The following is a 27883-nucleotide window of genomic DNA, read 5'->3' on the forward strand; positions in this document are numbered from 1 at the left end:
ATTTCACTAATTACTAGGGAAATACAAATCAAAATTACAATGATATACCACTTCCCACCTATTAGAATGGCTATTAGCAAGAAGACGGGTAATAACAAGTGTTGGAGAGGTTGTGGAGAAAAAGGAATACTCATTTACTGCTGGTGGGAATGTAAGCTGGTATAGCCACTATGGAAAACAGTATGGAGGTTCCTGAAAAAATTAAGAATAGAGTTACCATATGACACAGCAATCCCTCTTCTGGGTATCTATTTGAAAAGCTTGAAAACATTTATTAGCAACAATATATACATATACTCCTATATTCATTGCAGCATTATTCATGGTGGCCAAGACATGGAGACAACCAGTGTCCTTTGACAGAGGATTGGGAAAAGAAGACATGGTACATATATACTGTAGAATACTGCTCAGCCATAAGAAGAGATGAAATCCTGCCATTTGCAACAACATGGATGGATCTTGAAAATATTATACAAGCAAAATAAGACAGTCAGAGAAAGCTAAGAACCATATGATCTCACATCTATATGGGATATAAAACTGAAACTCAAAAACACAGAGAATAGTATAGTGGTTACTAGAGGGAGGGAGAGGGGGTAGTAAAGGGAGCCAAATATACGGTGATAGAAGATGATTTGACATTGGTTGGTGGGCACACAATGTAATATACAGATCATGTATTATAGAAATCCATACTTGAAACCTATATAGTCTTATTAACCAATGTCACCTCAATAAATTTAATAATAAATTAGTCACCTTCATAGTAGCATCAAATATTTTTGAGGCAGAAACATGTAGTGGTTGAAAGCACCACCCCTACGTTAGGAGTTTGGGTTTGAGATTACCCTGCACTCTCTGGTGATAAGTTAACCATGAGCAAGGCAATAGAGCCTGCCCAGGCTTGATTGCTAACCTGCAGAATGGTAATGATAATAGCACCTCACGCAAAGGGTGGTTGTAAGAATTACACGAGTCAATGCCAGAAAGTCCTTTTGCCAGGATGCTAAGTTCTCCCTAAGTGCCTGAGTATATAAATATGTGTATGTGTGCCCAAGTGTTTGAATTAGGACCCAATATTAGAGTTGCAAGGATAATAAAAATCATTAAGTTCTCAGTTTAGTAATGATGAATCTAAGGTTAGAGTGACAAAGACCATGGCCCAAGACAGGACAGCCTGATGACAGAAGAAGCAGACCCAGGTCCAAAGTTTTCTGCTTCCCAACACAACGGGTCCTCTGCTGAGCAGTAGTGCTTTCCTCCAAAGCTATGGACAGAAACCAAACATCCCCCTAGGTGCCAACGGGAGGTCAGAGCCTATCTGGCAAACCACATACTAACATATGTATACATACTCACATTTTGATATCCATCTAAGCAAGTCTTAAAATGAATTATTCTGGTTTGCCATTATAGGTTTCTTCTGTTTTTTTTTTGTTTTTTTGCTTTTTCTTAAAGGTACCATTATTCCTGTTTAGTGTTCTACCTGCAGAATCCTTTCTTCTTCCCCCTGTCTTTCTTTCAAACTGCATGTGTATTTGTGCATACACTGCTTTAGCTGAATTCATGTTCCTAGTGATGCATACACTGAACACAGGAGCACCATGACTACAATACCAGACGCGTATGATTAGGACTCTGGTGGCCTCACTATGGAAGCTGGATTCAAGTGGGACTGTGCAGGCTTTTCCAAAATGCTTTTCAATGCACTGCTCCCCACCACACACCACCCTCCACAAAGTGTGATTCCTGAGTGTGTTGCCACAGGAAGAGGCCATGTGAGACACTGGGAATACAGGCCATAAGCATCCACTTTCAGAGGTAGAGTACCATTGTCTGACTTGTGGGAAGTGGGGCCATAGTCTCAGTAAGAGGCTCAGTTCACCCCACAAATTTGATGTTCATTAAATTAAATGTACTTTTTGGTGGTAAACAGTTTTTATTTTTCTTTTTCCTCATGAACTGAATACCTTATCTCAACCTGGAAAAAGCCTTTTTCAATTCGTTCAAAATGTTCTGTAATGATGAGGCAACTCACTTTTCTTTTTTTCCTTTCCAGAGTAATTGGCTTTGATTCACTTTTGATTTTTTTATATTGTACTTAAAAAGCCCAAGCTCCTGAATCAATAATGCAGGACTGTATTTTCTGTCCTCAACAATTATTTACAGAGTGTAGGAACACTTGTAACTTAACATGCCACTTAGGCAGTACAGGAGAAGTTTAGTGGCTTTCCTTTTAACTTGATAGAATGGGGATGAAAGAAGTAATTGTGGACAAGAAAAAAAATCAGCTCCTAAGGTACCAGCATTCTAAACATCATTGCATTAGGAACCACAAGGTTTGAAGCACATGGAGAGAAAGCACAATAATACAATATGAGGCGTATTGACAGAGAGACTATCAAACCATATAGATACCAAACTGTGTTAAAATGTTACCAACACAAACAAACGTAATTGTGGAATTGTTGGTTATCCTTTAAAAATCCACAGTATAGCTAATTTGATATGGGTATTCTTCATCACGCCATGTGGGCAGTTCTTTCGCTACATTTATGCATAAGGCTCTAATATGCAGTGAACAAAAATATCTCATTGTCTAAAATTGCTGTGGTGAATGGCTCTTGGGAGAGGGTGCTAGAAATACAGCACAAGAAAATATTAAGGCAAGAAGGCAAAAAATACCTAGACGGAGACCAAAATGCCAGAAGACTCTTGATAGCAGATCTGTCCTAAATGTGAATAAAGTCTAGTGGTATCATAGCACAGAGTATGGAAATAGACTTCATCTCACAAGTCAATTGTGATATGCTGATTTAACTTGCCTGGAGTGTGATATTGAGAGGGATTCTGAGGCTCTTCATAGGCTTGATATAATCTATAACTTTTTGGAATAGATTTGGGAAGGGGAAGGAAGCATGGTACACCATGAGTTACAGGATCAATTTTTGTTCTGGAGTCTTCCCTCTCCTTAATGCCTTCTCTATTAGCTGATACTCAACTATCACTCAATAAATAGTTGCTTAATAAATGTGTAAATGAACCAGGGACTCTATCCTGTTATTCTCTCCTACCTGAAATGCCTCATTTTGAGTCCATACTTATTCCAGGGTCTACTATAAGGAGACTGGGTGTTCTACCACACAAAGAGCCTCTGATTCTGCGACTGCCTAACTACTTCACTGTATTCAAGTCTCTGCCAAATCCCATTTTCATGGCGGTCTACCTGACTTCTCTATTTCAAATTCCATTCATCCGATTTCCTCTTTTAAAATTCGACTTCCCTCAGACTCTACAAATAACTTCTGTATTAATAGTATTGGCTGTTCCCAGTGTCTTCAAGCTAGAATATAATAAGTTCTACTAGAGTAGGAATCTTTGCTTCATTACAGAGGCCTAGTAGAACCTCAATAAGTATTTGTTAAATGAACAACACTTCACAGGAAAAGTTTTCCACCTAATGGCTTTGTTAGCATCATGAACCTGAGGACTGTATTCTATTTCTTTTGCATTTTCCTGGGACATATAACAAAGCACTGGGAATAGGCACTTTCTCGAACATTACTAATTGATTTGACTTGACTTTAATAAGCCATTTATCATGCTATGCACTGCTATCAAATAAAAAATATTTCTCAGTACTTATTGTGTACTAGGCACTGTGCCAAATGATTTACATACATTATCTCATTTAATCCTCACAAAAACTCTGTGAGACAGTTGTGTTCATTATCTCCATTCCACAAATAAGGAGAGTGAGGCTGAAGGGGCTACACCATTTCTTCCAAGTCAATGTAGACACAGTGTGGGTTACGTTGCAGCCATCTGCCTTCAGAGCCCCAGCATTTAACCAGGATACAGATCAAGTGTGGATCTGGGGAGGTAGTTGAAGGCTACTTGATTGAAAGTAAATTTTTGACTCTGGTTCCACAGATACTGGGTGATTCACTTTCTCTTTCCTGCCTAGTTTTTCCTACCTGATACTGAGAGATCATTTTTACCCAGGTTCAGAGAACTGACCAAAGAAGTAAATAATAAACAACCTTCACCTGCAAAGTGTTTGTGACTCCTAAAGTAAAAAAAAAAGCCTGCTCTATATGTATTTCTAATGAACATAAATAAAAATATTAGTCTCAGCATTGATAATCTCTTGCTGCAAGAGGAATGGATTGCAGTTAGCAGAAGACAGCTCTTCCCATGTCACAAACTAAAACTCAGTGGGAAACACTCAAGAGTTCAAAATGCAGGGAGGCAGAGCAGGCAGGTGGTGCAGCCAGAGCTTCCAGAGCAAAGGCAACTGGGGGCCGAGCTGGTGGATTAATCCCACTCAGCTGAAAGGGCTGCAAACTCATAAAAGCCAATCTTATTTCTGAAACTAGTTCTTCTGGTGGTATGGTACTGAAATAGCAAATATGTCCTTAAAAGTCCTCTACATATATTAAAAAAGAAATAATATGTCAGCTAAGAAGCATTAACTTCCTAAGCAGGGTATTAATTAGCACATTCATGAATTTGAATCCTGTTTCTCTTATCATCCAGAACTATCTGAGCAAACCAAATCTTTCATTTTTCTAAGGCCTGATTCATTGCAAAGAACAGAGGCTTACTCAGATGTTCCATGCAAAGAGGTGTACTGTAAGGATGTAAGGAATAAGACCTCATGCAAAGGCCATTAGATAGAAGTCACTATACAGAAACCACCGTCTAATAAAACATCAGTAAAAGTACAAAGCTGACAGGAAGCCAAGGAAATCAGGTCTGGGTCTAATGCTCTGGACTGTTTCACCTATCTCCATATACTTGCTACATTTCCTTCTGCTGACCAGTACCCTCTTCTTAATCTTGACGGATCCTATTATTTTCATCGTTTTCTTCCCAATCTCCTGATAGAGTATTGTATCTCTTTATTCTAATCCATATGTGTCTAAGTCAAAACGACAATGAGATACCACTTCATGCTTGTTATTTGATTTTAAAGTTGAGCTTTAGTAAGTCCAGGCAAAATAAGGAACTTGTTAAGAGGAATAACTTTCCCAGAAGAATAGCCATGATATGCATAGTCCGAGATAACAGAGGGGTAGATGGATGACCGTAGCAAAGAAGAACATGGCAAAACATAAAACTTAAATCAATAGGCAAGATCCAACTTGTGGGCACCTTGAAGGACACATAATATTTGCGGCCATAGCATAGTGAGAAGCTAGAGAAGGCACTTGAGCTAAGGAGTAACATCATTGATTTTGCCTTTCAAAGAGCTTGCCTTGGAGGCAGTGAAGAGAAGGATGTATGAAAGCAGTAACAGAAGGCAGCAAGAGCAGTCAGGTGGCCCTTAGCCCAGATAAGAGGAAAGAATGTCATAGCCTCTTACTAGGGCAGGAGATGCAGAACTGTGCATGGTTTAGACAGGCATTTGGGAGTAATCTATAAGTCCAAATGACTAGTTAGCTGTGGGCTATCATGAGCAAATATTTTGACTTGAATGACTGCATAGTTGTTGATATCATTTACTCAAAATGAGAAGCTGAAAAGGAGTAAATTTGACTGGGAAGATGAAGAGTTCAGTTTTAGCCAAGTTGTACTTTAGGGTCCAGCAACATCGCGGTTGAAATGTCCAAGCAATGGTTAGACACAGAGTATCAGTAGAGAATGGGAGATGCAGGTTTGGGGTTTTAAGCATAGAGATGTTAAAAGAAATGGTAGAAATGTCTGAGGTCACCCTCTTCCTAAGGAATCCATCTTCCCAAAATATCAGTTAGAAATATAAGAGCACTTAGAGGTTATTTAGTGCAACTTCTCTATCCTCAAAAGAATCAACTATCCAGAGAGAGCAAGTGATTTGTTATGAACCAACCATGTAGTAGGCAGTAAATGGCGGAGAGAGAGAAAGGGAAGGAGGGTCAAAATTCATCTCTTCCCAATGCAATCCAACATCTTCATATTATATTGCAGGATTAGGACCCCATAAAATAAAGTGGCATCTTAGTTTACTCTAATTGTATGTAAAAATTCCTTGATTTCTAAAAGGTCACATTATATTGATGGGTTGGTATAGGAATACAATGTGATTATGATGAATTACAGTCTCTAAAAGTTCTAGTTATTGTTACGCTATTAATTAGTTTAATGAAGCATTAATTTGGATAGAAAATATGATACTAGTAAGGTTTTAATTTTGAAATCAATATCTCATTAAGAAGTTATTGCTGTATCTATAAGGATCACTAGATTAATCTCCTAGTGGAAAATAAGCAACATCCCAAATAGCAGAAACAATACATTCATGAGCTGTTTTTAGTTTTAATTTATTTGACATGAGTGTATTTTCCTCCTGCAGAAAATATAAAATTTCTCTGGTTTTATCCCTCCTTTCGTCTGTCACAAATCTAAAATACACTCCCTTTCTTGGTCTTTGGGATAATGAAAATATGTGAGTCATTTAATAATTATAATTTAACACAATACAACAACAGATACATTTCAAAAATGGTGCATATTTCCATCTCTGTTCTTTGTGGCACAGAAAGGGATTAAAAATCTCTGTGAATGAGCCCAGAGTTCTTATCGATAGAGAATATGTCATTTCATTCCCTTCTGATCTATGGAAAAAATCAGAATTACTGTCCAGTCTTAGAAAAAATTAAATCAGGAAGAGAGCTCAAGAATCAATGAAAGTCCCTGGTCATGATTCCAACTTCACCTTCTATCTTATCTCCTGCCTCCCTGTATTCCAGCCACACACATCTTCCTTATGCTTCCTGAATGTGACAAGGTTATTCCTGATCAGGGACTTCTATACCAGCTGTTCCTTCCACCCAGCATCCTCTCTCCTCTGATCTTTCCATGCCTAGACCACTTGCATCATTAAGACATTGGCTGGAATGTCACCTTCTCAAAGGCATTTCATGACTACCAATATAGTTATAATGTATATCATCCTGCCCTTACTCATTTTCCATCCCATGTCCCTATTCTATTTATATTTATAGTAGCTAGTCCTTCTATTATGAAATTATCTTATTTATGGTTTTCTAAAATGTATTTTCCCATCTCTCCCACTATAATGGAAGCTCCATGAGAGCGGGATCTTGATTTTTTTTTATTATTATTTTATTATGTTGTTATAGTACTCACACTTTTTTCCCCTTTGCTCTCCTCTGCCCAGTACCCCCCTTCCCTCCAGCAATCCCACCTCCACTTAGTTCATGTCCATGGGTCATGCATATAAGTTCTTTGGCTTCACCCTTTCCTATATTATTCTTGACATCCCCCTGTCTATTTAGTACTAACCAATTATGCTTCTTAATCCCTGCACCATCTCCCCATTTCTCCTCCTTCCTCCTCCCACCTGATAACCCTCCAAATGATACCTATACCTATGATTCTGTTCCTATCCTGGTTTGCTTAGATGGATTTTGTTTTTATTTTTTAGATTCAGGTGTTGATAATTGTGAGTCTGTTGTCATTTTAGTGTTCATAGCTTTGATCTTCTTTTTCTTAAGTAAGTCCCTTTGACATTTCATATAATAATGGCTTGGTGATGATGAACTCCTTTAGCTTCACCTTGTCTGGAAAGCACTTCATCTGCCCTTCCATTCCAAATGATAGCTTCGCTGGATAGAGTCATCCTGGTTGTAGGTTGCTTTTCATCACATTGAATACTGCTTGGCAATCCCTTCCTGCCTGCAGAGTGTCCTCTGAGAAATCAGTTGATAGTCCTATAGGCACCCCCCTGTACGCAACTCTCTGCCTCTCTCTTGCTGCCCCCAGGACTCACTCTTTATCTTTCACCTTTGGTATTTCAGTCATGATGCGTCCTGGTGTGGTCCCCCCTGGGTCCAGCTCATCCGGGAACCTCTGTGCTTCCCAGACCTGTACGTCCATCTCCTTCGCCAAATTTGGGAAGTTTTCCTCATTTTTTTCAATTCTTGCTTCCTCATTCTACACTAGTTGACTGTTTTTTTTTCTTCCTTATATTCCAAATCATTAATTTGAACCCCGGTTTCCTTCCCTTCATTGGTTTTGTGTGGATTTTCCTTCGTTTCACTTAGCATAGCCTTCACTTCTCTTATACATTTGCTGTACTCAAGTATACCTGTCAAACCTGTGAGCATCTTTATCACCAGTGTTTTGAATTCTGCATCTGTTAGGTTGTCTATCTCCTCATCGCTTAGTTCTCCCACTGGAACCTTGATCCATTCCTCCTTTTGGGCCATACTTCTCTGTCTCCTCATTCTGACAGGCTCCTGTGTTTGTTTGCCTCTGTGTCTTAGGTAGAGCTGTCACTCCTGTTACATTGTAAGGGGTGGAGCCTTAGGGATTTGTCAGTACAGGGCGCTGTATGTGGGGGAGGGGTCTGAGAAGGAACAATGCCACCTGCCCAGCACTCGCCCCTTCTCCAGGCACCTCTCCCACTTCTACACTGGACTGGTATCCCTCTAGCTGCTTCCCTGGCTGTCATTCCCAGAGTGGGTGGGTCTGTGTACATTATAGGACCATGGGGGCCCTTTAAACAAGCAGACTCTTCTAAGAGACCGGCAGTCTCTGCCTCCTCCCCAACTCCCAGTGGTTTGCATAGTCAGAAGTAATGAGGCTTGATTTTCCCTGGTTCTGGAGTCTGGTGAGGAGCTGGGAACACTTCCTAGGTGTCCCTCCTGACTTTTTAAAATGTGTGGCTGCGCCTTCTGCCAGCCTGCTGCTGCCACCATACCATGTCCTCTCCACCCTGGCTCCCCCAATTCCTACCTGTCTGGATGAGTATTTCTTCTTTATATCTTTGTTTGTTGGACTTCCATGCAGTTTGATTTTCTGGAACTTCTAGTTGTTTCTAGTTTTGGGGTAGTCGTATTCCTTCTTCACTGTGGAGGGAGACGCAGCATGTCTGTCTACGCCTCTATCTTGGCCAAAGTTTTGATCTGTTTTGTTCACAGCTGTATCAACAGGGATTAGTTAGATGCCCCATGCACAGTAGGGCTGCACAAATGCTTTGAAATAAATAGATCTAGTGTATTTCCTTCAATTTACAGTTTGAGGTCTGTGGCCCGCCCACCAATAACAATGCTGAGGCAAGAACCCCCAATTTTTAAAAATTTGGAGTCAAGAACTCTTGCTATCTTGCAAACTATTTTGATATATCTCATTTGGAAGCATCCTCCTGAGGCCATTTAAAGATTTGTTGAAAATTTATCCTGGCTGCTGTGGCTCAGTGGATTGAGCGTCGGCCTGCGAACCAAGTGTCGCTGGTTCAATTCCCAGTCAGGGCACATGACTAGGTTGCACGTCAGGTCCCCAGCTGGGGGCAGGAGTGAGAGGCAACCACACAGTGATGTTTCTCTCCCTCTCTTTCTCCTTTCCCCTCTCTCTAGAGATAACTAAATAAATTATAAAAAAATATTTGTTGAAAATTTATAAATAGTAACAATAAGAAGATGACAGATAATATTTATTGGACACCAATTAGTTGCCAAGTGTTGCACTAAGTGTTTTATATGCTTTAACACATTTAAAGTTTGTAGTAATTTTAGGGTAGTAAACCCTATTCTTAGATTTAGATAGAAAAAATAAACAGAAAGAAATGCATACAGAACTAAATAATGTGCCCACTTTCACAATGTGACAGTTCTAAGGGTGAAAATATATTCCTTAAAAAAAAAGTGGGGGTGCTTTTTTAATGATTCCAAACGCTGATACTCAATTATTTTGTTGCATTATGTTGTATAAACTTTACAAGATATTTTATTGAGCCCTGGAGAAAAAAGAAAAGGCATCCCCTAAGAAAAGCAGACCACAGGACAAATAATGTCACAGTGGATTAGACTAATGAGATTTGTATTCTTCACAAGTTTCAATGTGATGATAGTATCGATAGTACTTTTCACTGGGTTACATTGCATTGACCACTAGACCACGAGGCTACTAGAGTCTCCACGGCCTGAGGCTTGCTGATAGATTGTCCATCATTGTAACTTCTCAAGTGTCTAATGAAGAAGTGTCAACATTTGGGCACCAAGGTTAAAAATATTAATAAAGCTCACAAGCCTGTGATGTATGTGTATTTTTTACCCTAAAATAAAATGAACCCAAATCCTGCATTTATCACATTGACTTTTCTGTCTGTTAATGTCAGAATTTACAGATTTCCTTTCAAAGTCCTCAAAAGTCCTCAAAAGTGTCTATAATAAATGTCACAATAAATAATAGACTTAAACAGATTATTTAACTTAGAGAAAAAGAAATAGAGATTATCTTTAAGTTCTTACTTGAACAACAGATCTATTGATTATTTTCAGGGTTGTATACATTTAAGGAATAGAAATTGTCTTCCTCTCCAAGATGGAAGTGGAAAAAGTGGGACTCCTGTGTTATGTGTTGTTAGAGTTAAACTAGAGAAATCAGGATTATAAATATTTATATTGACATTGATTTCAAACTTTGTAGTAGCACTTAAAGATAATCTCTATAGTAGATAAGAGGACATACTCTGGATTCAAACACTTGGATTTCATTCCTACTCCTTAAAATACTAATTTTTGATTTTGCACAAGTTACATAATTTAAATGCATATTAGTTCTCTTATCAATAAAAAGAATAATAACCAAACATTCTTTCTAAGGTTCCTTTTAAGGCTTAAGTGAGAATCTGTAAGCAAAACTCTTGACACATAGGGAACACTTGATGCTAGTTTTATTTATGTTTTAAAATAAAATGATCATACACACCTGGTCATGTATTTACCTTTCTAATATATGAATAGAAAATAATAAAGTGTCAATAAATATTTGTGAAATAAATGGCTGAATGCCTGGGCACACCAGGCTTTTGAGTAGTTCAGTAAATATCTGTCCTTAGTCAAAATCAGAGATGAAATACCTTGCCACAAATTGTGCTAAATAGTGAAGGTGTATTAGAGGGAAACACTGGAAATGCTTGTCATTTTTGTCTTTATGCCATTTTTTTCTCCCTAGGACCAGAGCTGTCATCCAGTCTTACTATGTAAACAAACAGCCTGCTCAAATTCAACTTTGCTTTATTTCTTTACACCCACAAATATATTTTCCCCAAATCACTAACCTAAATCTATTGCTAGGTAATGATTTTTAAATAGCTTAAACTAATATCCCCAACACATAATCTAGTTTGAGGCTTTCTTCCTAGATGTACTCATTCAGAACGTTCATTCAAGTTGCCACACAGAAGCATTAATATCGATAAAAGAAAATGAGGTTTTAAGAACATGTGTGTGTTTTTTCTTTTGTTCTCATAGACTAATTGCAGTGCTCCTGTTACTATTTCAATTAATAGCAGTAAGTGGTTGGCAGACATCTGCTAATGCTGGAGTTTTAGGCAGCCTTGTTCTATAACAGCTGGAGATCTGAATTAATGATCTTTGAATACTAAATTCACCTATAAAGTGCATTTTGTATGCAACCAATTTGAGACATTTTTCACGTCTTAATTGTTAGAGACTTGAGATATGGTTTTGGTAAATTAGAAAGGCGGACTCAGGGTGGTCTTAGTTGTAGTAACTGCTCCCCTTCTAATCAGCAGTGGGATTTCCCAACAACCCTGAAAGTCTCCAGGCCCTGGTATCCTTATTTGTAAAATTAAGTGTGAAAGGAGTTGGCTAGAACCCTGTGATTCTAGCTCTGTAGAGAAGTTAATGACGAGAGTTTTTTGTTTTTTTTTTTCTAATAAATCTTACTGCGTTGTTCCTGCTAAATCACCCTGAAAAGTTCAACACATTTTTTTTTTTCATTCATGGTTGGAAATAGCATAACAAAGCTAAATGTTACTCTTAAGTACTTATATTTAAATAAAGCCCCATATAATGCAAGTAAGGAAAGGATGCCAAGGGTATGTATCTGCCCATTTTATTTTTAGCTTGATTCATATTTATATCTTTCCATTAAGCATTTGAAAAGAATTCACTATGTAGCAACATAGGACATAAAAATAAATCTCACATAGCCCTTAAGAACCCACAACATCAGGGATTTAAGATAAAACTTTAAGTTGACAACGTCAAGATGATGGAATAGGAAGATTTCAGCAACAACGTAGGAACCAAGTCCCTTGTGAGATATTCAGAAAATAGTTAAGAGACTCCTGAACAAATTGGGAGACAACTCCCAGCTCCTGGGTCTTCTCTGGGCAGCAAAAGACTGAAACATACTGCTCTTTCTTACTTTTCAGGGAGCTTCCCCAAGGACTGGTTTGTGTCTTGCTTGAATCTAAGCCCTGGCAGGAAAAGGTGCCAGATTACTGGCTGCAGAGAACAAAGGCACATTTTGGACTAGCACATCATTGTCTCCATAGTTCTTATCCTCAGCCAATCTGAAATGAGTTTGGGAAAACTTCAAACTCCCAGCTCTTCCCTGGGGAGGGACAGAACTGGAGCATACACTCAGTGTTGCCACCTTTTTAGAGGAGAGCCCAAAGGACTGGTTTCTGTCCCACCTGCTTGGACTGAGAACTGGACAGGAATCCTCTAGCTGCCTGGAGGCCCCTAAGAACAGAAGAAGGCAGGGAAGCTTGCTGCTGCTCCTAAAGAAGTGGGATACAGAAGACAGAGGATAAGAGTTCAGTGCCCTATCTCTGAGTCTCTGAGGGAAAGAGAGGAGTGGAGCATGAACCTCATGCTCTGGAAATCTGGGGGCTGCCTAACAGATAGGCTTACATCTCACATAATAACGCATTGATGAGGCCGGGCATAATCAAGAATCATGGGGGCCCCTGAGAGCAAATGGGAGCTGGGTGGGAGCTCCAGGGGAGATGCAGTACCACAGTCTATCTAGACTGAATCATTAGAAAACAGAAAATGTGACCAGACCAATAACAATAAGAAGACTGAATCAGTAATCAATTATGTCCCAGCACAGAAAAGCCCAGGGCCAGATGAATTCACTAATAAATACTGCCAAACATTTAAAGCAGAATTAATGCAAATCCTTGTCAAAATCTTCCATGAATTTTAGAAAGAAATATTTCTAAACTCATTCTATGAGGCCAGCACTATCCTGATACCAGAGCCAGACAAAGACACTACAAGAAAGAAAGTCACAGCCAATGTTCCCGGTCACCACAGACTCAACAATCTCCAACAAAACACTAGCAACCTGAATTTGACAGCACATTAAAAATAATAAATCACCACGACCAAGTGGAACTCATTCCTGGATGCAAGTATGGTTCAAAATCTGCAAATCAATGAATGTGATACACTATGTTAACAGAACAAAAGACAAAAATCACATGATCACCTCCATAAATGCAGAAAAAGTCTTTAACCAAATTCGAAATCCTTTAATGATAAAAATGCTCAATGTAATGAAGACTATATATGATAAACACAGATAACATCATCCTCAAGAGTAAAAAATTTAAAGCTTTTCTGTTAACGTGAGGAACAAGTCAGGAATGCCCAAACTGTTAGAATAAATGGATTTAGCAACTTTGCAGGATAAAAACATCAACATTAAAAATTAGTTTTGTTTCTATATACTAAGAAAAATTAAAAATACAAAGAGGAATTTAAGAAAGGAGTCTCCATTGCAAGTGTATAAAAAAGAATAAAATACTTAGGAATGAAGTTACCCAAAGAGGTAAAACACTTGTACAATGAAAATTACAAAACATTAATTTAAAAAATTAAAGGAGACATAAATAATGAAAAGATATTCCACATTCATAAAATGAAGACATAATATTGTTAAAATATCTAAATACTCAAATCTACAGATTCAATATAATCCCTATAAAAATCTCAATGGCAATTTTGCAGAAACAGAAAAAATTTCCTAAAATTTATATAAAACCACAAAGGGCCTTGAATAGCTAAAATAATCTTGAGAAAGAATAAAGCTGGGTCATCGCACTTCCTGACTTTGAAGCATATTACTAAGGTACAGTAACTAAAACAGTATGGTATTTGCCTAAAGACAGACATAGATTAAAGGAACAGATCAGAGAGCCTTGGTTCATGAAACAGAATAAGATGAAATATGGTGCAGCCACTATAAATAAGGATGTAAATATTTGCTGACATGGAAAGTTACCCATAGTATTAAACCAGAAAATGGAGTATAAAATTTTATTTACAAATAAATCTACAGATAACTTTATCTTTGTTTAAAATTTTTTTCTATATAAGAACATATACATATTTATGTAAGAAATCTGGAGTTACATACACAAAATTATTAATGCTGGTTTACTCTGGAGAGTATGTGATGAACACTTTTTCCTTCGTGTTTTTCTGCAGTCCTTATTGGTTGTAATAAACATACATTCCTCTTAAAACCATGCTTGCATGTGCACTGGGGACACAATAATGCTGTGTAAATTAATAGCCACAGCCTCATGTGAATAAGATGATCACAACTGGAAAGCTTGTGAAATGGAGCAAAACCTCCTTAAAAAGCTGTCTTGCTGCCAAGTTTTCAGCTTTATCTCTCACTCCCATTTGCCTACACAGATGTCCTCCAGGGAGCCCTGAATCTCTGGAGTACTGAACCTCTGTGTTTTCAGAACAGCTGTAGCATTTAATGTTTGCATGTCTCATATCCACTTACCATCTATTATCACCTGTCACCTTGAATTATTAGCTCTCCCTTGTAGGCCTATGAACTAGTCTGTCAGTTCTTCAAGGACAGGTATTCGTGCCTTGCATGAGGTTGACTTAACTGCTTAGGTACTTTCAACATTATTCCTCCACTCACACTACACTCATTTTAATTCTCATGCCATTTTTCTCTGTCCCTTAGCAGGCCTCTGACTTGCACACATCTGTGGCTATTTTATGGTGTTCCATCATCCTAGAAACACCCCTCCCCTCCCTCTGTCTTCCTGAAAGATTTTTTAAAGTTTAATTTATTGGAGTAATATTGGTTAAGAACATTATGTAAGTTTCAAGTGTATACTTTTATAAATACAACATCTAATACACTCCATTGTGTGCTCTCCACCCAAAGTCTCTTCTCCTTCCATAACCATACATCTGACCCCCTGTAAATCCTCTTTGTACACCCCCTCCCTTGGGTAACCACCATTCTATTGTCTGTATCTATGCATTTGTTCCTTCAGTTTGTTCATCTGTTGCTTTTTCACATGAGTAAAATCATATGGTTCTTATCTTTTTCCTTCTTACTATTTCACATAGCATGAATACTCTCAAGATGTACCTATATTGTCACAAATGGCAGTATTTTATCTTTTTATGGCTGAGTAGCCTTCTATTGTATTTATGTACCATATTATCTTTATCCAGTTGATGGCCAAAAGACATTTAGGTTATTTCTATGTCGTAGCTATTATGAATATGCAGCAATGGACATAGGAGTACATATATCTTTACAAGTATTTTCAAAGATTTTTAATGAGCCTTCAAATTCAACTCAAATGTTGCATCTTCTTTGTCACCGTCCTGGACTTTCCTACCTTGCTCCCTCATCCCTGCTGTCAAGCTCTGTGTTATCTTTGTCACAAAGCCTTACAATTATTTCTTTGCACGCATATGTCCTCCACCAGACTGTTAGAAATTTGAGAACAAAGTGTTGTGTGTCTTCCAGTGTCATGCCTCATACACAGTAAGTGCACCCAATAAGTATATTTTCTATCAGTGGGAGTGAAAAAGTATAATGACTCTGACAGACATAAGTTACCCATGTTTTAGATGAGCTCTATGATGTGATTGTCTATGATGTGATTATGATATTATTATCTATCTTCTCAGCCATGAATTTAAAAGATGAAATAGTTTTGAGTTGAGAGACTCTCAGGGGAAACAGTAATTTCCACAGTTTTTCTTTTTTGTGTGTGTGTTGAATGTTGGTTTGAAATTACAGGACATGAGGCATGCCCTTGTTAAAAATCTCCGTATCAATATTCACACCAATGTCAAGATGATACTTGAAAAATCTGCTCTTTTAAATTAATCACTCCCTCCCATTAGCAGAGATTATTGAAAAGTGAAGCTAACAGAAGCAGCACGTAGGGTACACCCAGAAGATCTGGAAGCATTGAAAAACGCATGATCTGGGCTGCCAGCGAGTGTCTTGATAACTATCATTTCACCAAGATGCATTTATTAGATGCCTGAGAATCGCTAAGTGCTGTCAACAGTCTTTTAGAAGAAGCACTGTGTGGTCACGTCCCTGGTGGGAAGGACTGTGCCAGAGGCAATATGGCTCATGTCATTAGTGTGTGGTGAGCAGATGCTGTGAACCTCTTGGAGAGGCTCATGGAAGAGTTCCTGTGCAGCTGGCAGAGCCCCGTTTCTCATTACTGGAAATGCCAAGCCAGGGGGGAAGTGGGTCAGACTGTCCCTCGCGCTCCTTGAGATTACATCATCGACAGCTTCTGACCTTTGCCATTCAATGACCGTTTTAATTTCCCTTCTTCCGTGTGAGCCATATGCTATATGAGTGTAAGCGGCACATTTACAGACCAGAAAGCCTTTTATACTTCGTTGTCATTAATCTGCTGTAAAATAAATAATGACTCTCCCTTTGGTTTGCATCTTGGCCCTGTTCTCATTGAGTTTTCTGAACAAGAACCACATCATTAACCTGTTCAGCCACTTTGCCTCTTTGTCTTAAACCTGGATGGAATGCAGCAAGAAAACCTTGAATTTTCACAGAAAACTGATTCTGAAACACTCATTGACTTTCAAATCTGAGTCACTCCTTTTATGATGTTTAATTCTCTAAAATATTATTTAAAAGCCCCTCCCTCCCCAATCAACTTCCCTTAAAGACTTTATCTCAGAAGTATTTCATCCAGAGGATTTTCCAAAACCAACTGCTAGTAAAAGATAATGTGATCACTTCTCAGGCAGTCACGATGTCTCAGAATTGTAGGGTTGGAAGGCAACTTAGAAATGATGTTAATAAATTCTTTCATTTCAAAGATGAGGGAGGGAGAGCCAATTTGACAGGCTGAATAACTTCCCCATCGCCAACCCATTTGTTAGTGACAAGACGCACTCTAGGACTCAGTCTAGAAGTTGAACCTCTTAACTTTGAGCAAAGGGTGAACGTTTACTTAGCTTTTTGAGCCAAAGGGGAGAAAACTGTTTAAAGAAGTTACCAGATCAGCACAATCATAATATGCATCTGATTTAATCTGCCAATGCAGACAAAATAAACACATACAACCAAATAAAGAATAAACCTAATTTCCAACAAACAAACAAACAAACAAACAAAAACCAGCAGTGAGTGTCAGAATAAACCTCCTAGCCTAGTGGCAAGGGTCTGGTTCACAATGTTGGTATGGTACCTGCATTTTGAGCAAATAAATGATTCATTGTATTCAATCCGAATTGGTTATCTACATGATAAAAATACAACCACTCAATTCAGTAAAGCCAGACAAATCAGTGAGAAAACAATTCCAAATTGGTCTGTTCATTAGAACTGAATATAACATGTAACTAGATATTGTCATAAAATGAAAGCACAAAAAAGAAATGGGAACAAGTGCTGGAATCCTACCCCAGGAAACCATAAACATAGGGAGAGAAGGAAGCCAGCTGGAGATGTGCTTAAATGCCTTTCAGAGTGCCTGCCTTTGCCCATGCCCCCTTCATTGTCTTCACCCAAAAATGTGGCATGGATCTGGGTCTTGGCGTGAATGCTTATGTAATTTGCCCCCCCCCCAAACATTGTAAACTCCACTGAGCAGGTCACCAGCACCAAACTGGGACAAGCAGTAGTACCATCCTCCAGGAGTTTGGAATTAGGACGAGAAGAGTCAGTCTCATTGGATGACTGAAATCCTAAGAGGTAACAACAGAATAGAGACCTACTGAATGGGGAGCCAGCCATGCAAGGAGCTAGGTGAAAAGTATTTTAGATAAAAGATACAGCATGTGTAAAGACCATGAGGTGGGAATGCTCAGCACTTTTAAGGAACTGAAAAAAATCAGTGTGATTGGAGCAGAGTGATGGCACGGGATGGAGAGTGAGTTTGAAGACAGCTTTCTAGTTAGGGTGACCAGTTGTCCCTATTTGCTCAGCGCAGTATTAGTTTGAGCCTGTTGCCCAAGCATAATTAGTCACAGCATTCCTTTTACTCTACAGACATCCTAGCATGGGCAATAAATTACATGGCTACCCTATCATTTCTTACCTGAAAGTCAAAATTTATATTTTCTTCTACATGCAAGGGAAAACCACCAAAGGTTTTTGAGCTGAGAGGGTCAAGATTGGATATATGTTTTTGAGACAAAACATTCAGGCCACACCAATGCAAAATAGAAAGGGTTCAGGAGCTTGGATTACCTACAGCGATGTCTCAATTCTCCTCCTTGCAGGCTCATCCTCAGGACAGTAACAAGAACATTCACTCACTTCTCTTTATTTCTGTCAGTTAAAAGATAATTCCTCTGAAAAAAAAGGCAAGAACAATGCCAAAGCCAAGTCAGAGATGAAAGAAAAGATTATGTGAGAAGCAAGGAAAGATCTCATGTACAGCTGCTGAGTTCTGCATAAGATCAAACATAATTCTGAGCACCTGAAACCGGGGCATCTTTAGTAGGAGGCTTGCCTGACAATCATCAGTTTCCTCAAGTAAACATAGTTAGGAGGCAAGAGATATAAATATTGCTGGCTTTCAGTAATACCAGAAAGTATAGTAATTAAGACAGGCAAAGTTGGCTACCTCTTTAAAATGAGAGGCTCCTTCATGCCACCCACTTATCTTGGGTGGTTATAAAGAACGATGAGAAGTGGCTTTGGCAAAGAAGCATGACTGAGAGCTTATCTTGAAAGAAGAAAGGACACAGGTGTGATGAGTGTTTACACAGGAATAAAAGGTCTAATATTGTGGTAGTTTGTAAGGTATCTTCAAATCATGGTGTTTCCATTCTTGGCCTATCTTCCTAAATCCAGTTTGTCGGTGTAATTTCAAAGATACATCTTCTCCCTACCCCAAACTCTTAAGTTCCTCATACCCTGATCCTCAACAGAAGAGAATTTATTTGTTGCTCAAACACAGCTACAAGCCTATTCACTTTCTCAGGAGGAGTTTTCTTGTAGAAAGTAGCACATTCCTAAGGGATGAGGTGAGACAGGAGGAACAGTAGGGTCTCTATGGTGTGAGCACCATTAAAAGTGCAGGAGCTCCGTGAGCAACACGGGAGGGACTAAAACAAATGTTTTGTGGTCTTCAGATTATGGTATATTTGAGGACAGTTTCTGTAAAGAAGAGAAATAGGGAAACACACATGTATGCAAGGCAGAGAAATGGTTCCCAAAGAGATGGAGAAACTGAAGCAGTGTTTGTCACAATATGACCCAAAGACCCCCTACATCAGCGTCAGGGGGGCTGCAAAAATGTGGGACCTCTGATCCCATTAGGAACTTAATAAGTTAGATCTGCTGGGGATAGGATTAAAAATATAAATAAAATTATGCCATTCTCCTGCTGAAGCTCCTCTAAACTAAATGAGAATAAAACACGCACTGTATTAGGACTTACAATGTCCTACACAACATGTCACCTGCTTGCTCTTCCTACTTCATTCCTGATCCTGCCCTGTACACCCCCCTCCACTTCCCTAAATAGACATATCTCACTCTTTCTTTAGTCTTCTATTCTTTCCAATCCTCAAATGGTAAACTTCCCTTACGTTGTCCTCTGGCTTACTGATGTTTCCTCTTTGAAAAGTTTCCTATCATCACTGAGCTAGTGTGGCCACCCCAGCACCATCACCATTTTCTGTATCATTAACCTATGCTATTTTCTTCACAATATTGCATCAGTTCCCTATTGCTGTGGTAACATATGACCACAAATATAGACGTTTAAGACAACACAAGCAGATTATAATTCATAAACCAAAAATGCAACACGTCTCACTGGGCTCTGATCAAGGCGAGGCAAGGCTGCATTTCTTTCTGAAAGCTTTGGGGAAGAATCGATTTTCTTCTCTTTTCCAGTTAGTAGAGGCCATCCACAATCCTTAGCTTGTGGCCCCTTTCCTTCATCTTCAAAGCCAGCAATGTTTTTATCTCTGATCTTTCTTTGGTAGTCATACCTTCCTCTGACTACAGCCAGAGAAGGTTCACAGCTTTTAAAGATTCATTATTATTATATCAGGACCACCAGGCTAATATGAAATAATCTCCCTGTCTTAAGGTCCTTGGTCTTAATGACATCTGCAAAGTTCCCCTTGCCACGTAAAACAACATATTCACAGACGCTAGGCATTAGAGCATGGATATCTTTGGGGGCCATTATTGTGCCTACCACAAATACTTAACAATTTCTGAAATCCTTATTTGTTTATTTATGCATTTATAGTCTTTATTATCCAGCTAAAACTATAGGTCACCCCTGATTCAGAGTACCCAGAAACTAGCCTAGCATACATTGGACATGCAATAAATACTGAGTAAATGAATGATTGAAAGAATGATGGACTTTCATACCAAAACATTAATGATTATTATACATGCTTTTTTTATTTCTTAACTATTGTGCCAGAGTTTCATAAAGCCGTAGTCCACAAGTCCACCAAGTTAGTCTAATTTCCAATTAATCCCAAATCTCTGATATAATCTCATCTCTACTACATGGATGGAGCCCCTACTCCACTTCTAGCATGTTCTAGAAATGTCTTGCCTTTATTGGAAAGTACCCATAATGGAGAAATGTCTAAAAAAAACTTCTTATTTTCACTGAAGCGCCTTTCCTCTACTGTGCCTTTGAAAAACAGAAAAAAATACCATGCTCTCAACCCACTTGAGATGCAAAATCAAATGAGTACAGAGGGGTGCACAGGTGATGGGAATGAGTAAAGCTACAAGCTTAAGAGACAACTGAGTGGTGAAGATGGTGTGTCTTGTAAAATGCATGCTGAGTCAAAAGGAGTAAGGTTTCTGTGTTGCCCTAGCTTGTTATTTTTTTAGGTGGAAAAATCTGAATTTTTGTGTGAAATGATGTCTGAAATAATATGTAGGTAAGGATTCCTCTGCTTCAAGCTATGACAGAGTAACACATCTCACTAACAGCAGCTACAAATTCATATTCTCTCTCTCTCTCTCTCTCTCTCTCTCTCACACACACACACACACACACACACACAAACACACACACAATATATTACTTAAAGGCAAAGTTAGACAAAGGAAGCTCACTGAGGTGAGGTGTACAAGGTGTACACTGTGAATACCACTTTTCTGCTGGGAGGATTTGCCACGTTTTGCAAAAGATGAGAGGCTGAGCAGCCAAAGAGCAGGAGGAGGCTAATGCAAAGAGACAGAAAAGTCATCAGAGGGTTTTGGCAGTTTCCCAGAACTGGGGAGACAAAAATTGAAGTTTGAGTTTGCCAAGGCAGTTTGTAGAAGAGGAAAAAGACCCCTGAGGAAAGGGAGAGTAGGGAAATTCGCCTAAATCAAAGCATTTGCCAGTTCTTGAGCTGCGCCTCACTTCATGTCCAACACAAATCCATTTTATTGTCACCAAAGCTTCTTTCCTCTCTCAGATCTGAAGGACAGAGAATGCCATATTCTCCTGCTTGATCTCAGGAGCTAGGAATCAAATGATTACAGACAGGAACCATGAAGCTGAAGGAAATGAATGACATCACTTGGACACAGAGCAGTAGGAAGCAGTGTAGTACACAGTGAGCGGGAAAGTGACACAGCATCTAAAGAAGAAAGCGGTCACTGAGCACCAGGCAGTATCTGCCTTCCAGCAACAGGGATTCTGTGTGTACAAACCAGGACAGACTTTTCAGCCGTTCCGAGTAATGAAACTGGAGTTCAGGATCCCTAATAGAAGGGGCTGTAATAAGAACTTCAGGCTCTCAGTTGGAACCCCTGGAGACCTACAATCTAGGAATCCTAATCTTAAGGCTGATTTTTAAAGACAATTTTTCCTTGAATATATTAAGTGTATACACCCTGCTCTAGCTAACAGCAAAGGAGAAGGTAAATAAATTTCTGGGGAAGTACATCATCATCTAGAACCTCGACAGTTTACCCACAAATATTTACTTAAAAATAACCAATCATAACAAGGATATGACTAAGACAGAAATGGCAATAAAAACAAGCCTACACGTAAACCAGATATTTAAGATAAAGGGCATGAACTTTAAAATAACTGGTTAGTATGTGAAAGAAAATAGGAAACAAGATGAAGAATTTCACCAGAGAACTGTACTCTAAAAAATCAGATGGACATTTCAAAACTAAAATAATATGATAACAGACATTATTAGTAAACCAGAAAGTAGGTGAGGAAAAAACAAATCATATAAGCACAGAGGGAGAAGATATGCATGCTTAGGAAATATGGAAAAGGTTTAACATATGGGTAAACTGAATTCTCAGAGGGAAAAGGAAATGAGATTCAAGAAACACTTGAAGTCAAAAGTGTTTCTGAGAACTTCCTAACAAAAATCAATAGCCTCAAGAAGCTTACCAAATTCTGAGCATGGTAAATACAATTAAACCATATCTAGGCACATTGCAGTACAATCATAGAAAGCAAAACAAAAAGGAAATTTTTAATGGAGAGAGAAAAAAGGCATTAGGCTCAAAGCATTAATAACAAAAATTAACAACTTGTTATTTAACAGAAATAATAAAAACAATAAGAGAGAGAAATGTTATTTTTAATCCATTAAAAGAAATGAAATGAATAATACCAACAATAAAAACAAAGTCCTAACTTGAAATTTAGTACCCAGAAAATTATTCTTCAAAAATGTAGGTTAAAAAAAGACATTTTCAGAAGAACGGGAGCTGAGAAATTCTATCACAAGCAGACCCAGAGGCACAAACAAAGGCCTTAGGACTTGATCTCACTCCCTGTCATCAGTCTACCTTCCTTTCTGTTGGCTTCTTTTTTAGTTGGTTCATCACTAGTGGTGAGCCAGATTCAAGGTATCAATTTATAATTCTGAGTTAAATATATAAAAAGAGGTCTCTTTCAGCAGTTCCAAGTAGAATGGGGTCACCCTTTAAAACTAGTCACTGAAGCCTGAGGACTCAAGGTTATGATGACAATAGGCCTTGGTCACAGAGGCATCTAGGCAGGGGGTCCAGCTGGCTCACACGGAAGAGATGTTTCTATGAGTGAAACAGAGGTTCTGTTATCGCAAAATAGGAAAAGGGGAAAAGCAGAGAGAAAGCAGGGGAGCATGCTCCTACCTGGGACACATTTACAGGTCCCTCTAGGGTGCCATATGTTCTCTTAAGTCAATTAGCAGCTCCGAAGAGTTTTAATGGGTTTGTTAAGGCTTGATTCTCAAATCATGTCACAGATACAAATTCAAGGATGACACCCCAGTTTACTCCTACTGAGCTATGTAGGTCTACAGGGGACCATAGACTGGTATGTAACAATCTGTGACTTTTGAAAACCCTGCTAGCTCCTCCCTCCGCTCCCTTCCTCCTTTTCTCTCTCTCTTTGTAATTCCCTTCCTTCGCTCTCCTTTTCATTCATTTGCTCCAGCTTCCTGTCCTACATGTATTTATCTATGGTGGCTCCCTCTGAACTCAAGGTTCACTTCTCAAAACTTCTAAGGAAAATTTGGCCTTTTCCTGTTACTTTCTTTTAGTATTTCATTCTGTATATACAGTACAACCTTCTTGAATTTTTAAATGTCTATAACAACTTCTCCTATTTTTCATTATTTTAGATTTCTATTCAATGTTGTTTAATCTCTTTCCCAGGCACATGCCTTCTTCACTCATTAGATTATTCTAGCAAACCTCCTATATTCACCTTCTATGCCCATAACAAACTTTTATTCTTTAGAGACTTTTTAAATTCCCTGGGCAATAAGGTTTATATGTAGAACTCTCATTACATTTATAAGATAGCATTGCAATTATATATTATTCCCCTTCCCTAACATTTTTGAATATGTCAATGGTAAGGGCTGCATCCAATCTTTCATTATACCTTCAGTACCTGCTATATTTCCCAGCATGCATTACATGTTTGCTGAGGTGCAAGGAAAGGAGAACAAATAAAGGAGTCTGTACTAACTGTGAAACAAATATCCTCATTTCTCTAAATTATTTTGACATTTCTTTGTCTTCCTTCAGCTCACTCCCTCCCTTTAGAATTGCTTTTTGAATTTTCTGGGATATAAAGTGATGAAATAGAGTAGTATCACAGCAAAGTTTTTTTTTCTCTTTCCTATCAGATATTTAGACCATTTAAAACCTAATTATATGAACTCACAGTGTTATTAGTTATGTTCATTGAATTGACATTTCCATTATGAATCCATTTTTAATTACATTGGACACATTTCATCAATATTTCTTCTGAGAGCAGCAGAATGTGTAATAGCACATGCACCAGATTAAATGGAAAATTCTATACCTGTAAGTTATGCCAGCGACAACTGGAGATTTGACAAGGCCTCTCAGGAGCCTCACCAACTCAAATGTTGTCTACACTAGCAAATAAAATAGAGAACTCATCAACTGTCGATTTGCAACACCATCAAAAAATCTAGGAAGTGTACAGACAGTTGACTGTGTTTCTCATTCTTTTCATTAGCTCTGGGTGGTGTTGGTGGGGTGACAGATAAAGGGGAAATTCCTAGGTTGACAAGTTGATGGCCTGCTGTCATCACTTTAAAGGGCTGAGGAAAGCCAGGGCACATCACGCTGCTGTTGCAGGTTGTTTGCATCAGTCAAGACCCTTTTGGTTGCAAGCATCAGAATCCTCACTCAAGTGCCCAAGTGGCTTAAGAAGAACAGAGGAGATTTGTTGGCTCATGTAAGTGAAAGGCAAGGGTACATCTTGCTGGATCTAAGAGGGTAGGTAAAATATATCCTGACCTTTACTGGTAATCTAGTTCCAGGAGTTGGCAAATTGTCCTCCATAAGCACTATATAATAAAAATCGTAGGCTTTGAGAGACTCATTGGGTCTCTACTGCATATTCTTGGTTATTTTGTTTTTACAACCCTTTAAAATGTAAAAAGAAAAAAAACCTTAGCTCACAGGTTATACAAAAGCAGGTCCTGGAATAGATTTGGCTCACACGTGGTAGTCTGCCAATTTCTAATAATCCATAGTCCATATTCAAAATGTTGTTAATTCTTGCAAAAACAGCCCTTATAGCCATTTTTGTTCTATGTGTGAAACCTAATTCAGGACAATGCATTGTATTTAGTTGTCATGTCTCTTAAAATAAATAGTACTTCAGTTTTCTTTCTTTCTTAACCTTCATTTAAAAACAAGTATATGGCAGTTACTGTGTAGTATATCTCTCCGTTTGGAATTGTCTAAAGTTTCTGCATAACTAGATTGAGGTTATGCACTTTTTACAGTAAAACCAATGAAGACATGCTGTGTGCTTCCCTGTGTACCATAGGAAAAGGCACATAATGTTGATTTGTCTCAATACAGGTAGCACTGCATGTCAATGAGATTACAGATTTGTAATAAAAAAGTAATTCATAGAAGATAATTTGAATCTATATAAACATCTGGTTTTTTATCAAATTTATAGCTACAAATTTTAGTCTCCATTGATGATTTTTCAATTTCCATATGTATTAGTTGTAATTCTACTCTAAGAAAAACCGTTCTTACTTCCTTTTTCTTTCTTTCTTTGTCTCTCTCTTTCTTTCTTTCTTTCCTTCCCTCCATCCCTTCTTTGCTTTATTTCAGCATAAAATCATATAATTCTCATTTTACTTAATGGGTTATAATTCCTTGCTAGCATTATTTATTTTAACACTGAAAGTATTGAAGATTTGATCGTTGAGATCCTTTGTCCTTTTGACATATCTCTTCTTTACTTTTTGATAAAATAAGATGTTCCTGGTTCATCCTGGCTCAATCCTGGAACCAGTGGTTCTTTCTGTGCATAATGGTATATAATATGTATAACAAGGTCACACTTTGCGGTGTTGCGAAGGTCATGTGGGAATAGTAGCAAGTCATCTTTAACCCTCCTGGCCATGGTGGAAACATAGAAGCCTGATGAGGAGTGTGAACTCCCACTCCACACCCAGCAAACCTGAGACTTGACCAGCACTCAGGGAGGCTGAGGGAGGACGCTGGCCTTCCAACCTACTGACAGCAGCCAGATGGTCCCCTACTGTGCCCACCACGGTGTCAGAGGAGGCTGCTAAAGCAAAAGATTTAAATTAGATTAACAGTCTCATAACATAATATTTAAAATGTCAGGATTCAATAAAAAATCACTCATATGACAAAGAAGTAGAAAAATATGAAAGGCAATAAAGCAAATGCCAACACTGAGATGACAAAGATGTTAGGATGAAGTGACAATTTTACAGCAGCCAACAAAAGAATGCCTTAATGAGCAATTTTAAACATGCTTAAAAGAGAAAAATATAAAGTCTCAGAAAAGGTACAGAAAATAATGAAATAAAAATTTTAGAACTTAAAATTTTTTAAAAATCTTACAAATGAGTTCAACAGCAGAATGAGAGGACATGTGAAACCATCGGTGAAATTCAAGATAGACCAATAGCCATTATCCAATAAAAACAATAAAGACATAACAGGCTAAAAACTTATGCAAAGAGCCTTAGAGACCTCTGACAAAAAGATCTAACACTTAAATCATTTTTGAGTCCAGAATAAGAGGAAACTGAGGGTATGGGTGAAAAAATATTCAAAGAAATAATGACTAAAAATTTCCCAAACTTCGCAAATGATGTGCAGGCAAAAAGGTAAGCAAATCCACAGTGGATACTCAATATAAGAACATTTGATGAGTAAATATATTACTCATATTCAAAGGCCTTGAAGAAAATCTGAGTATTACCTGTTAGTGACCATCTAATACAGGGGCCCCTGTTAGGTCAATAGGTCCACTGGCTGCCTTTAGCCCAGATGTCAACAATCTGTAGCAGGAGATTTGTCGTTCAAAGTGAGCACCATATTTAACATCAAACTGTCATAATTAAAAATCAGTTTTCTGCTCATCATTGTCCTAAAGCTGAATCAAGTTTTGCAGGTTACTTATAACATCACTTCTGAGTGAGAAGCCCTGAATAACATCGGCTCTTGGAGGACTGTCCTTGCAATTTTAATCAGCGGGTTGATGCCCCAAGTGATAGGCTTCAAATTAATTATGAGATTGATGTCCAAGGAGATACAGACAAGGGTGCACACAGCTATTCTTTGGGGGAAAGATGAGACTAAAAGCAATGTAGGAAAAATGAGGGCACAAATTGCAAAATAAGTAAAATTTGTGCTTGGTAAGTACATTGGCCATCTCTTAGTCTCAAAAATGTTTCCTCTTCTGTGTGTTTTCTTGTACCATTTCCCAGGTAAGTGATTATCAATGCAGAAAGAATAACTGAGATGTTATTAATGGTTTTCGGTGCCAGTGCTCCTTTGGGAGCAGGAAGAGGGCAGAGGGGCACCGCAGGAAGAATGTGAGGGAAGAGAGTAGGGAGAAGGGATGTGGGTAAGCTGGTTCCCTGGGGCAGCCTTTCTTCTCTCTCTGTACAAGCTGTCCTCATCTAGGACAGGGAGGCAATCCATAGGCTACTCCCAAGGGCACCATTAGTCTCAGGGACTCTACAGACATTATTATTATGGAGGAAAATTACTCTCCTTGAGAGAATTATTTTTGTCCATTCACTGAGCATGACTAACAGAAAAGTTACAGAAAGAATATCATTAGCCAGGCTGAAACTGCTCGATTCTCCTTGGCCCTTAGACATCTGCCTTTTGGGCATTAAATAATATGCTTGTAGATGGACAGTGCATTACTCTCTGAACACTGAGTATATCTTTCAGATATTCCCATCATAAAAGCATAATATAGTACTCTATATAATAAAGTGGTTGCTAAAAATGAATATTAAAAAAAATCCCTGAACACTAATTATATATTAAATACATGCTAAGAGCTAAGCAA

This window comes from Furipterus horrens, unplaced genomic scaffold (assembly GCF_987537825.1).
Source record: "Furipterus horrens unplaced genomic scaffold, mFurHor1.1.pri manual_scaffold_10, whole genome shotgun sequence".
NCBI classification, from domain to species: Eukaryota; Metazoa; Chordata; class Mammalia; order Chiroptera; family Furipteridae; genus Furipterus; species Furipterus horrens.